Source organism: Bison bison, unplaced genomic scaffold (assembly GCF_000754665.1).
Source record: "Bison bison bison isolate TAMUID 2011002044 unplaced genomic scaffold, Bison_UMD1.0 scf7180017864335, whole genome shotgun sequence".
NCBI classification, from domain to species: Eukaryota; Metazoa; Chordata; class Mammalia; order Artiodactyla; family Bovidae; genus Bison; species Bison bison.
Genome location: NW_011494907.1, coordinates 323,198 through 337,157, shown reverse-complemented (window position 1 = coordinate 337,157; position 13,960 = coordinate 323,198).

Sequence of the window (13,960 nt, the reverse complement as noted above, 5' to 3'; positions counted from 1 at the left end):
CAACAAGATTAGTATTATCCAGTGAATCGTGAGGCCTCCCAGTGGTAGAGAACCCACCTGCCAATGCAGGAGACATAGGAGATGTGGGTTTGATCCCTTGGTGCAAAAGATCCCCTGAGAAGGAAATGGCAACCCATTCCAGTATTTTTGCCTGAATGATCCCATGGACACAGGAGCCTGGTGGGCTATTGTCTATGGGGTTGCAAAGAGTTGGACACGATTTAGCAGCTGAGCGCACACACACACACGGTGAGTTGTGACCATAATCATGTTTTCTATTTGAAACAAAGAAAACTGGTGGCAGGAGCCCTGCAGCAAATCTCCCTATATCTCTTCTTTGTACCAATTCCCTGGTTCCTAACTTAGATCACGACAGGAAGAGGCCAGGGATGGCCCTGAGCCTGAAGATGCAGGGCAGGTGAGGTGATGTCTTCTGCTGAGCTGCTCCCAGCCCCTCCAAGCAGAACCTGAGATAAGGATTTGAACACAGCAGCCAGGGATCAGGCAGGTAAGATGGGAAGGGAGGAAGACAATCTGAGGGGAGTTATTTGATGGGGTTGCTTCTCCACCCCGTAGCGGGAGCTTAGTTCTGCTGGGAACATCTGGGAAACTGGAAAACATGCCTCAGAATTGATGTTCCTGAAAGGCAAGTATACTGGGACGTTTATCCTCCAAATCTCATTTCCTTTTGGCTGAGAGCTGCTCTTGGTTACATCCCCAGCACCTCCAGACAGAGGTGTGGGTGGACTGAGCACGCCAGAGGGAGCCTGTAGTGTGTCCCAGATGTTTCAAGAGCACGCATGGAAAGGTGAGGGCCAAGGAGACAAAATCAAGGCACGGACAAAATCTTTCATGGACTGAATGCATGAGGGCAGATCTGTGATGCCGTCTCGTGATTCCCAGAGTTGGGTTAGCCTATCTTTCTAGTAACATTAAAATAGATCTCAGGGAACAGGGTTAAAAGGGAACATGAGATAAGGAGACAGAAGAGGGATGAAAAAGAGGCAAAGAAACGTGAGAGGAGGAAAAAGAAATGACAGAAGATGGAGGAAGTCCCAAGTGGGAGACGGTGTAGCAAGTGTCTCTGTGCTACAGGCCAGTTGTACTGTCAACATCTGCAGTCAGCTGGGGACGGTGGAGGACAGGGAAGCCTGGCGTGCTACAGTCCATGGAGTCGCAGAGTCAGACATAACTGAGCGACTAAATAATAACAACCTGATAACAAAACAGGTATAGCTGATAAAGGAAGAGTGAAGACAGTTCTTGCTACCCCTTAATAAGAACTACATCACTGTCACTTAAAAAGCTCCAGGCCTCATGCTGCTTGTTTCACAGGTAAATTGTCATTTTCACATCCTGTGAAGTTTTATTATCCTTCTTTTTTTAAGCCACATGGTATAGCTAGTTCCCCTACCAGGGATCCAAACTGAGCCCTTGGCAGTGAAAGTGCAGTGTCTCCACCACTGGACTGTCAGGGAATTCCTGCATCGCCCTGTCCTATAGTTGAGAACACGGAGGCACAGAGAAGCTAAGTGATTTGTGAGTCACCATTTGTATCTGAACTAGCTCCAAAGTGTATGTTCTTTCCCCTGCAGAGTGGTATGCACTCTGTATCACTAAGAAGATCACTTCTGCTTGGCAAAAACTGAATTTGGAATCAGCTTGAGCACACTGGCTCAAGCACCCCATCCCTTGACGTTTCAGTCTTCGGCTTTGACACCAGGACATAACTACTATATATAAAATAAATAACTGATAAGGACCTATTGTATAGCACAGGGAGCTCTACTCAATACTCTGTAGTAACCTATATGGGAAAAGGATCTTCCCATTTTTAAATTAATGTGGATATTAATTTAAATATTAAAAAGATATCCATTCTTTTTAAGATTCTTTTCCCATATAGGTTACTACAGAGTATTGAGTAGAGGCCCCTGTGCTATATATATATATATATGTTATATATATAAAGTATGTTATTTATACATATATAATTGATTCACTTTGCTGTTACATATATACATATAATTGACTCACACATGAACTAACACAATATTATAAACCAACTTTGTTGCTCAGTCCCTCAATCGTGTCCAACTCTTTGTAACCCCATGGACTGCAGCACGCCAGGCTTCCCTGTCCATCACCAACTCCCAGAGCTTGCTCAAACTCATGTTCTTCAAGTCAGTGATGCCATCTAATCATCTGGTCCTCTGTCGTCCCTTTCTCCTCCTAGTTCAATCTTTCCCAGCATTAGGGTCTTTTCTAATGAGTTAGTTCTTTGCATCAGGTGGCCAAAGTATTGGAGCTTCAGCTTCAGCATCAGTTCTTCCAATGAATGTTTAGGATTGATTTCCTTTAGGACTGACTAGTTTGATCTCCTTGCAGTCCCAGGGACTCTCAGGAATCTTCTCCAACACTGCAGTTCAAAAGCATCAGTTGTTCGGTGCTCAGCCTTGTGTCCAGGAGTCTCTGGCAGAGGCATGGGTCGACAGTGGCATGCTGCACGGTCAGGGGCACTGAATACAACAGTCCTGGGAGCTGTGGCATGCTGGCATGTGTCCTTTTGAAGGAGGTCCATTACTGCTGTTATTACCCCTACCATAGTTTGGCCTCAGGCCAAACTACAGAGAGGGAACACAGCCCCACCCATCAACAGATAATTGGATTAAAGATTTACTGAGCATGGTCCCACCCACCACAGCAAGACCCAGGTTTCTTCATAGCCAGTACATCCCATCAGGAAGCTTCCACAAGCCTCTAATCGTCACCCATCAGAGGGCAGACAGAATGAAAACCACAATCACAGAAAACTAACCAAACTGATCACATGGATCACCACCTTGTCTAACTCAATGAAACTATAAGCCATGCCGTGTAGGACCACCCGAGACGGACGGGTCACGCTGGAGAGTTCTGACAACATGTGGTCCACTGGAGAAGAGAATGGCAAACCACTTCAGATTTCTTGCCTTGAGAACCCCGTGAACAGTAAATCGACAACACTCCAATAGAAACTTTTAGAAAACCTGTTTTAACCCGGTGTCGATAGCAATTCGCAGGCCGCCAAGGATGGAAGCACTCCATATGGGATGGAGGCCGTCTGCCCTTCCAGGATGGCCCGCGCAGTGTGTTCAATCTCCCAGCTCCCCGCACAGAGCCCAGGTCCTGGAGGATCGTAACCTCCAAGCACGTCTAGTGCTGTCATCCTTAGTGCGGAGACGTTCATGCAAGTGCGCCAGCCAGCAGCAGGTGACGACCGTCCCTAACTAATCTGGGGGTACCTGTAAGGGTTCACTTTGAGAACTAGTAGAAATAACTGATGTCTCGCATCAGGTTCCTTAAAAGCACAGCCTGAGACAGGTTTTAGTTGGAAGGTAATTCACTGGGAAGGGGAACAAGGGTTTTTGAGTGTAAGAAGGGCTGCTAAGCCAGAAGGCATTTTGCCTACAGGAGTCATAATAAAGTCATAAAGTCAGCTGGAACAATCAAAAACAATCCTCAAGCTGGGAATTGAGTCAAATCAATACCTTCATGAAGATTGCTACATGAATATCAGTATATATGATTGGCAAGAGGGAACAGAATTTCATCCTTGTTTTCAAATAGAATACAGGTCTTTTAATTTCCTTTTAAGGAAATAGGGAGGATTTGGGAGAGATCTGACTACTTGAGATCCCAGGGCAAATGGCCAATAAAATTTGTTGTGCTAACGATCCCATGTAAGATTCCTTCTAGGCTGCTCAAGTTATCAGATCCTGCCAATCTTATAGTGACCCAGGGATGTCAGGAGGGCGTGCAGAGTACTTTCTTTCCCCAGGCAGACAGCCAGTCTCAATGCCATACAAAGTGATGTTGTTCCAGCTTTACCGTTCCAAGTATTTGACACCTGGAGGAGGTGCCTTCCCCATGGAAATGATACTATACCAGACTGAAATACCCACAAAGACCTCTGCTTCAGTTCAGTTCAGTCCAATCGCTCAGTCGCGTCCGACTCTTTGCGACACTATGAATCGCAGCACGCCAGGCCTCCCTATCCATTACCATCTCCAGGAGTTCACCCAGACTCACGTCCATCAAGTCGGTGATGCCATCCAGCCATCTCATCCTCTGTCGTCCCCTTCTCCTCCTGCCCTCAATCCCTTCCAGCATCAGTCTTTTCCAATGTGTCAACTCTTCGCATGAGGTGGCCAAAGTACTGGGGTTTCAGCTTTAGCATCAGTCCTTCCAAAGAAATCCCAGGGCTGATCTCCTCTAGAATGGACTGGTTGGATCCCCTTGAAGTCCAAGGGACTCTCAAGAGTCTTCTCCAACACCATAGTTCAAAAGCATCAATTCTTTAGCACTCAGCCTTCTTCACAGTCCAACTCTCACATCCATACATGACTACTGGAAAAACCATAGCTTTGACTAGATGGACCTTTGTTGGCAAAGTAATGTCTCTGTTTTTAAATATGCTGTCTAGGTTGGCCATAGCTTTTCTTCCAAGGAGCAAGCGTCTTTTAATTTCATGGCTGCAGTCACCATCTGCAGTGATTTTGGAGCCCAAAAAAATAAAGTATGTCACTGTTTCCACTGTTTCCCCATCTATTTCCCATAAAGTGATGGGACCGGATGCCATGATCTTCATTTTCTGAATGTTGAGCTTTAAGCCATCTTTTTCACTCTCCTCTTTCACTTTCATCAAGAGGCTTTTTAGGTCCTCTTCTCTTTCTGCCATAAGGGTGGTGTCATCTGCATATCTGAGGTTATTGATATTTCTCCCAGCAATCTTGATTCCAGCTTGTGCTTCTTCCAGCCCAGGGTTTCTCATGATATACTCTGCATATAAGTTTATTCTGCTTTAATTTTTCTTATTTAGTTGTAATTCCTTCAGGATGGGAGTCTTAGCTGAGTACTTGATCCTCAACAAATATTTGAGGAATGAATGACTGAACATATGAGTGAGTGAGGGGTGCTGACTGTACACCCCCGATTGATGCTAGGTTCTTTGCTCCAGAGGGCGCCCCCACCCACCCCTTCTATGCTCTGGGACACTGAGCTCTGCAAACTGTGAGGCTCCTTGTCACCTGGCTTCTGGGCAGCTTCTGCCAAGAAGAGAGCCAGAGGGAAATTGGAAGGCTGGAAGTGGTGCTCAGCAGGCTGGGGGAGGGAGATGCCCTAGTTCCTGTTGTGCTGCTATTCCCGTCAGCATGTCAGCACGGCCCCGCCATAGCCCTTTCCCCAGCAGCGTCCATCAGTTGGCTCTAGTTTTCAGCCTCATCTGCTCTCCCAGAATCAGCCTCATCTCCCCTTAAAAGGACCTGCCACACGCGCGCACACACACAAAAGGACCTGCCACAGCTGTGCGGCACACCCGCACACTTTAGAGGTCTGGATCCAGCTCCATGGGGCTCCTCCTCCTAGAATCTGTCCGAACTCTGATTTCTTCCCCTTGTTCCCCTAGCCCTAAGGAGCTGCACACTGCAGCTGCTTCCTGCAGTTACTGCCTCAGAATTTCCTTTTGCTTTCTTCCAATATCTGTGTAATTACATTCTCTCTGTTAAAATACCTTGTGTGGCTTTTGTTCTCTAGATACTGACTCATATGATCTTTTAGCAACCTGTGATGTGGGTGCTGGCTTTCTATTATGTGATCCTTTATATTTACCTTTGCGAGAGAAATGGCCAAACTGTTTTCTGGAGGGTTGAGTCATTGTCCATTATCACCAGTAGTGGATGAGAGTTTCAATTGCTCCACATTCTCGTCAGCACTTGTCATTGTCAGTTTTTTTTTTTTTTTTAATTTCAGGAACTCCAATAGGTATGCTGTGGTATAGTATGTCATGAAAGCATTTAGGGCGCACGAAGGACGTATGTATGTATGTTCACCTTAGAAGGCTGCAGAGCATCATGGCTGAGTCCAGACCCTGCTGTCGGCCTGGGTGCTCAGAACCTTTGTAAACATGGATCTCAGTTTCCACATTTATGAGGATAATGATAGAATATCTCCTTTAAAAGGTTGTTGTGAAGGTTAAATGAGTTAATATATGTAAAGCACTGGTGCAGAATAAGTACTACTTAGTGATAATTATTATTGCTTTTATTTTACCCAGGGCTGGACCACTGCTTTGCTACCTGGTGCCCAAAGTTGCATTAAAAACAATGCTGAGAGGTCATACCTTGAAGCTTTTCAATGGCATTTTCCATCTTCTCAAATTTCTATACCACAGTTCTTTTTAGAAGCTATTCTGTGTATAATGCAATGCCCATCCTCACTTTGCAAAAGTTCAGTTTTAAAGAGAGCATTTGAACTTCAGTGATTAAAGAAAGCATTTGAATTGTTATAGATTCCCATCTCCATCCAAACAATATGCTTTTAATAGGAACACAGCTTGTGATTTATACTGTTTCGCTTTGATCTGCAGTGCAGCATGCATCATCAACATTAAGATGAAATTACTCTGCAATCACACACGGAGCTCATACTCTTAGTAATTGCACAAAGAAAACCTCATTATCCTGCAATATGCACTTCAAAAACAAACATACAACCTTCTCTCCCTCTAGTGGCACATTTAAAAAGCAACCTCAAGTATCACAGAGGCTGGTCTTGCCTATTAAAATCAAGGGAAACAAAGAGAGTTTACCCAAGACTTGGGAGATTAATAATATTTGTTTATTATCGATCGTGGTGAAAAGTTTGCACTTTATTTATGCCAAATGATATTGCTGTCAACACAACAGGCTGGATCACAGCCATAAGAGTTTTGTGATTTATACTCACTTGGCACTTTTATTTTTTATTAAAAACAATAAAATAGAAGTCTGCAAATATTGGGTAGTCAGAGATGCTGATTGCAGGCAGCCTGTTTGGATAATGAGATACTCCCCCTGCCCTGCCCTTAAATGTTTATTATCTCTGAATAATGATGCCTTTCTGCAGTAAGATAGTGTGTATGCTAAGTCACTTCAGTTGTGTCTGACTCTTTCCAACCTTATGGACGGTAGCCCACTAGGCTCCTCTGCCCACAGGATTCTCCAGGCAAGACTGCTGGAGTGGGTTGCCGTGCCCTCCTCCAGGGGATCTTCCTGACCTAGGTACTGAACCTGTGTTTCCTGCATTGCAGACAGATTCTTTACCACTGAGCCACCAGGAAAGCCCGAGTAAGACAGTGTCACTCCAAATTCAAGTCCACCTGGAACTACAGAATGTAAGTTTATTTGGACATAGGGTCTTTTCAGATATAATTAGTCAAGATGAAGTCATGCTAGGTGAGGGTGGGCAAACTGGCATCCTTATAAGAAGAGGAGAGGACGCACAGGGAGACAGACACAGGGAAGAAGCTCACATGAGGATGGAAGCAGAGACGAGAGATGAGAATACAGGCCCAGGAACGCCAAGGGTACCAGCAGCCCCCAGAAGCTAACAGAGAGGCACGGAGAGGTTCTCCATCAGAAATTCACACGGAATCAGCCCTGCTGATAAGACCTTTATTTTGGATTCTGGACTCTTGAACTATGAGAGAATACATTGCTGTTGGTTTGAGCCTCCCAACTTGTGGTCATTTGTTATGGTCACCCTAGGAAAGTAATACAATGACTCTGATGGAGAAGAATGAAGACCCTTTCCATATTTACTATTGGGTGCCTAGGCACTCAGTAAGCAATTTATACAGATTAATTCATTTTATTCTCACTGTAGCACTGGGATAGCTACCACTGTGATACGTCGTTTGCAGATGAGTAAAACCGAGTCTCAGAGAAGTCACATGACTTGCTTAGGGTCTGTGACTTTTACTGTTTGGGTGTGGCTGCCTCAGGTTCTTTTACACCCGGTAAGTGTCTGAGGTTTTTCTTTTACTATTTCACTTAAATCATCCATTAGTTTTCAACTTTGTTTTATTGAAGAATATGCCACTATAGTAAACTATGCAAACATATATATGAATGCACAGCTTAGTATAGAGGTATATTCTTTTATATGTATATATGTGGTATAGTGAATTCTTACGTATGTGAACATCACACAGATCAGCACCCTAGGAGACCCTACCATGTTTTAATATTAAAATATTACAAAAAGTCATACATATTCTTTACAGGACTTTAAAACATAACAAAGCTATGAAAATTAATAATTTCCCTCTCACATCATCCCTTATTCCTTCATCCAGCATTAATCACTGTTACTGTGTGAGGTGTATATTCTCCTAGGCCTTTTCTATGTTGTATTTTATTTATATATGTGATACATACATAGTCTTGTGTGAGCAAATACGTCTTATGCATGTATATGTTTGTGCACACACATGCACACACACATTTATGTGCATGACCACACATGCATGCACACCCACATCATTTTCCCAAAATGCTATAATTTTATGAATATCCTGTAGCTTCCTATCTTTTCACTTATAGACAAAAATCAATTAACTGTCAAGTTAAGGGGAAACAAAGAATTTTATTTGAGTCAAACCGAGGATTAAAACCCAGGAAGCAGATTCTCAGAAAGCTCTGAGCTCTGTTCTCCCTGTTAGAAGCTGAAGGTGTGGTCACATACATTTTTGAGACAAAGGATTGTACACCAACACGACACACTGATATTTCACATGAAGTTCACCAAGGACACGCAGTCCCGGAAAGCACACACAAAGGAAGCAGAAAGGCACCACGTCTCCCTACAGAGCTGGGAAAGAACACTGTTGTTTTAAGAAGCTACATTGCTGGCATTAGAAAAAAGAAAAAAATTGATCTTTATGGTTGGGCAATCTTCTCATCTTTGAGGAGCCCTGGTTAATGTGTAACACAGATACACATTGCACAGGGGGTGGGGGTTGTAATGAATCGCTTCAGTCGTGTCCGACTCTTTGCGACTCTATGGACTGTAGCCCCCAGGCTCCTCTGTCCATGGGCTTCTCCAGGCAAGAATACTCTGGGTTGCCATGCTCTCTTCCAAGGGATCTTCCCAACCCAGGGATCAAACCCACATCTCCTATGTCTCCTGCATTGGCAGGTGGATTCTTTACCCACCTGGTGCCACCGGGGAAGCACAGGGGGAGGGGGGAGGGAGGCCAAACAAATGCACAGATTTTATGTTTAGTCCTGCCTTAAAATTTAAATTTTATTTCATCACACTGAAAGTCCTGCTATTTTTAAATTTTCAGTCCATATAGACCTAGCTGGAAAGCGTAATACTTGGGCTGCCACCAGTCATTTCTACTTTAGTGGGAGAGAGATCTCTAAATGAAGTCACTGGGCAAGAAAACAGAGTGGAGCAGACTTTCTGGTTTGGCCCACTCCACTCCACTCTGTTACACCCCCATAACCTTAGTAGCAGAGGCTGGAAAGATGAAGCCCACATTTGAAAGACTCCCTTGCACTTTGGGGAACCAAGTTACCTCCAGGGACACCTGCGGTGCTTGGAAGGTAGCTGTGAGACAGAGACCTCCAGTCCTTCTTTTCCTTTGATATTTCTGCAGAGAGCTGTGGCCATGGCACAGCGCAGTTGACCAGCCGCTGAGGCAGCAGAAGTCCCAGGCTTTGTTTATCATCCTGATGAAGGCGTCCCTAGGTTCCAGGCCAGAGGGACCCATTTATCAGGATGGGTCACAGCCAAGGTGACATGTTCTTGGCAGGAGGGGTGTGAGGATGGCCTCGTGAGCCCAGATCACTTCAGAGCCCACGTGTCCTGGGGGGCCGTGGGTAGGGTTTGTGGCATCCTGACCGTGGCCAGGAAGCAGCTCCTTTGGGAGGACTGTTCTCGGTGTTATTCCTGGAAACAGCCAAGAGCCTTTCTGCTGGGCTCCCAGTGGTTTTACAAACATCTACCTCCCTGCCTCAAATTCCTTTCTATTTACAATCAGGTGACTTCTGACAACCATAATTAAACTATTACAGAAAAAAAGAAGGAAGGACAGAGAAGGGCAGAGAAGACTGGAAAGTTCTGCTTTGGGACAATGGCTCTAAATTATTCACCTACATTAGTGGAAATGAATCATTTCATTAATCAATAATGAAATAAGTAATACACAACAGATGACCTGAAAACACTGGCTTTTAACATTGTGTTAGAACTTAATACCAATGTTTCAGGCCCTGGAAGTTCATACTGCTGTTGGGAGTTCCCACCCTGGGAATGTGTGACATCCCTTCTCTTTTTCAACATTTCTCCTCACTGAACATCTCCCTGGATGACAATGACCAAAGCCATCCCTCAGAATAAGTTCTAAGCTTGGCGAGCCTGTAGGTAAATTTCCAACATGTGTGGCATCATGGTATCACAGGTGTCTTCTGGTTCCTTTTTTTTTTTTTTTTAATTTTAAAAGAGAGTCATCTCCACACCAAATTACCTGACTGTTGGGAATATGCCAGAGGATCTGACTCATCTTCATTTCTACTTCCTCTATTTCTGTTCAGAGTGAAAAAGAAGAGAATTTGTTGGACGAAACTTGAAGATGTTATGAAGTGGGTGCTACAGAGCTTATGTCAACATGTGTGCTATTACAGAGTGGTCTAAAGTACTTTTGAAAAGCTGTTGAATCTATTCAAAGCTTCTGCAGCTTTCCAAAAGAATATTCCCCCCCCTCCCCGTCTTCAAGCACATAAGCAAAAACAATTTTCCAAAAGAGTAGCCTTACAAAGTTAATGGAGTATAACAACACCAAAACTGCTCTCCGTACGTTTTGTACGTGTGAAGAAAGTGTTTCATTGTGAATCTCACTGAGAGAGAGAGAAAGAGAGGGGGGACGAGAACCCTAGGGTGCCTCTAATCGAGCGTGCCCTGCTTACAGCTGTAGAGTTTTGAGGATTCTGTTCTCTGCAGTTTCTAAATTGGATCCGGATTCATTTCTGGCTCTGAAGAGAAGAAATTCATCTTCCTACCCCACAGCCCCCAGAGCATTTCTGAAGCCGGGAATGTACATTGATAGTGGTTTTCTCACTGGTGTCACAAAGGAGAAACCAACAGGAGAAGATAAAATAGCTAAGGTTAAGACTTCGGCACCTCGGTCTCCGGACTCTGGCTTCTAACTTCTCCATTTTCACGCTAATTAAAACAGAAGATGCTGATCCTCTGAGGCTGACACTTACCCACCACCTCTCTCTTCCTATGTGGAGCTTTAAGTGCAGACTCTGCCAGGTCTCACTACCTTGAAGACCTTTAATATTCTCAGTCATGACATTATCCACATTATCCATAATACCCACATTCCACATTGCTGCCTTGGTCCTGCGCCAGAAATACACTCCCTTTAGTCTAGTTTCTATTGACCAGAATACTTAGAAATAACTTTTATAATTTAGTGCAGGGATTGGAAAGCTATGACTCCCAGGCCAAATTTGTTACTATCCTCAAACAAATATATATATAATATATAAAATATACTATAATATATACATGAAGATATATATCTTATATATCTAAAAGAGATACATAAATATGCATATATATATCATACATATATACCCAAAAGAGATATACATATCTAAAATAGATATACATATATACACACATATATATACATACACACACATATATAATATGTTTGGGACTTCCCTGGTTGTCCAGTGGCTAACACTCTGAGCTCCCAGTGCAAGGGGCCCAGGTTTGATCCCTGGTGGGGGAACTAGATCCCACATGGCCAGTGCAGCTAAATAAATAAATAATTTTTAAGTGTTTATATATATATATATATGAAACATATACCTAAAGAGATTGAAGAGGATCAGAATGAGTCCCCCCCAAAAATACGTGCCACTTTGGCATGCAGATTGTTTTGAGATGAAAGCAATCAAAGCCCAGCAGATACAAAGAAACAAAACAAAAGCAACTTTTTACCCTAAAGTCCCTAAAAGAATTTAGATAGGGGGGCCTGACCCAGAAGGACAGCTATTACTAAGAGATAACTTTTTATCTGAGTGACCCATCTCTGCGGCAGGACAAACATCTAATTACTAAAGACCTGCTCTTATCATCCTGTGAGGTCACCCTTCTCCTTTTGAAGCCCCTAGCTCATTCTTCAACTCGCATGGCATGTAAGCCTCGATCTCGAACTCACCCTTGGGTCTCATTATCCTTGTGGGGTCCCCTTTATGTATGTAATTAAATCTTTTTTTCTCCTGTTAATCTGTCTTATGTCAATTTAATTATTAGATCAACCAAAGAACCTAGAGAAGGATAAAGGAAAAAAAATTTTCCTCTTCAACTAAGTATGTATATACCTACAAGAGAGCATCTCATGTACCATCTCCAACAGTGGATGCTTGGGTGTATCAGGCTGTGTTTAAGCCTTGGCCTGAATGAAATCTGGAACTGAAGAGTATAAGTGCAGTGATCAGTATAAGTGTGTATGTGCCCTGCTGGACAGACCACATGAAGCACATTCACTTGGAAGTTTTTCTCCCTGTATTTTAGTCTGTGAGCCCAGCTGCCCACAGTATGAAGGACTGGATCCTGACTGTTGCCTCACTGTGACTGGACTCACGGCTCTGAATTCTGCTGGCTCATTTACGTGGGAGAGTGACCAGTACACACTGCCCAGAGTCCTGGGCTGACCCGGCCGTGGTGAAGACAGTGCAGGCTGTCCAATCATACGACATGCCCAGGGCAGGTTATGTAACGCTTGCACATGCTGTGCTTCCTTCTTGGCAGGGAAACGCAGGACACTTCCAGTACCCCTGTAACCCCTCGCTTTGTGTAAGAGGACACCTTCCTAGTTCCAACTGCAAGCGTCTTGGACTCTTCCTGACGGCTGTCTGTGAGCCCTTCCAGAGCAGGGTGGGAAGTGCCTGAGGAATAAGCCAGAGCCACTAAATAATCCAGCTTCCTCACTTCTTAGATGTGACATCTCTAATGTGAGTGCTACAAAGGCTCCAAGAGCTCACCAGTAGCTTTTCACAATTACTTTCGTCTTATTATTATTACTTATTTTTTGATCTTGCCATGCAGCATGTGGGATCTTGCCCCCTACAGTGGAAGCAGGCAATCTTAACCACTGGACCACCAGGGAAGCCCTTCACCTGTCGTTTTAAGCTCAATCTTCCCCACCCTCCCACTCTGACGTGATTTCTGTGTTGTCCGTGAAAATGCACCGCTTAGACCTCTGACCACAGAGAGTATGGAGGATGCACGTCCCACAGAGGCACTCTGAAATCCACCACTGTGTCGGCCCCACGTCTGGGCTTCCCAAGGCCTGTGGGCTGCCGGGGCACAGCACAGCAGGGAAGCTGAAGCAGACCCAGCGGTGGGAGAAACGGGGCTCTTCTAACTGCTGACTGTGGCTCAGGGATTTGCCACTGGCTTCACCAAAACGTCCTCAGAGCTGCACCAAGGTCTCAGACTTTCCCATCCAAGCCTCCTCCCTCCTGCTCTACAGGGGTGATACCTGCAGCTCCACCTGTATTTTTTAAATTAGAGTATAGTTGATTTACAATGTCGTGTCAGATTCAGATGAACAGCAAAGTGATTCAGTTAAATATACATGTATACATATTTTCCAGATTCTTTTCCTTTGTAGGTTATTATAAAATATTGTATATAATTCCCTGTGCTCTGCAGTAGGACCTGATGGTGTATCCATTTTATATATCAGATCAGATCAGGTCAGTCACTCAGTCGTGTCTGACTCTTTGCGACCCCATGAATCGCAGCACGCCAGGCCTCCCTGTCCATCACCAACTCCCGGAGTTCACTCAGACTCATGTCCATCGAGTCAGTGATGCCATCCAGCCATCTCATCCTCTGTCGTCCCCTTCTCCTCCTGCCCCCAATCCCTCCCAGCATCACAGTCTTTTCCAATGAGTCAACTCTTCGCATGAGGTGGCCAAAGTACTGGAGTTTCAGCTTTAGCATCATTCCTTCCAAAGAAATCCCAGGGCTGATCTCCTTCAGAATGGACTGGTTGGATCTCCTTGCAGTCCCAGGGACTCTCAAGAGTCTTCTCCAACAACACAGTTCAAAAGCATCAATTCTTCGGGGC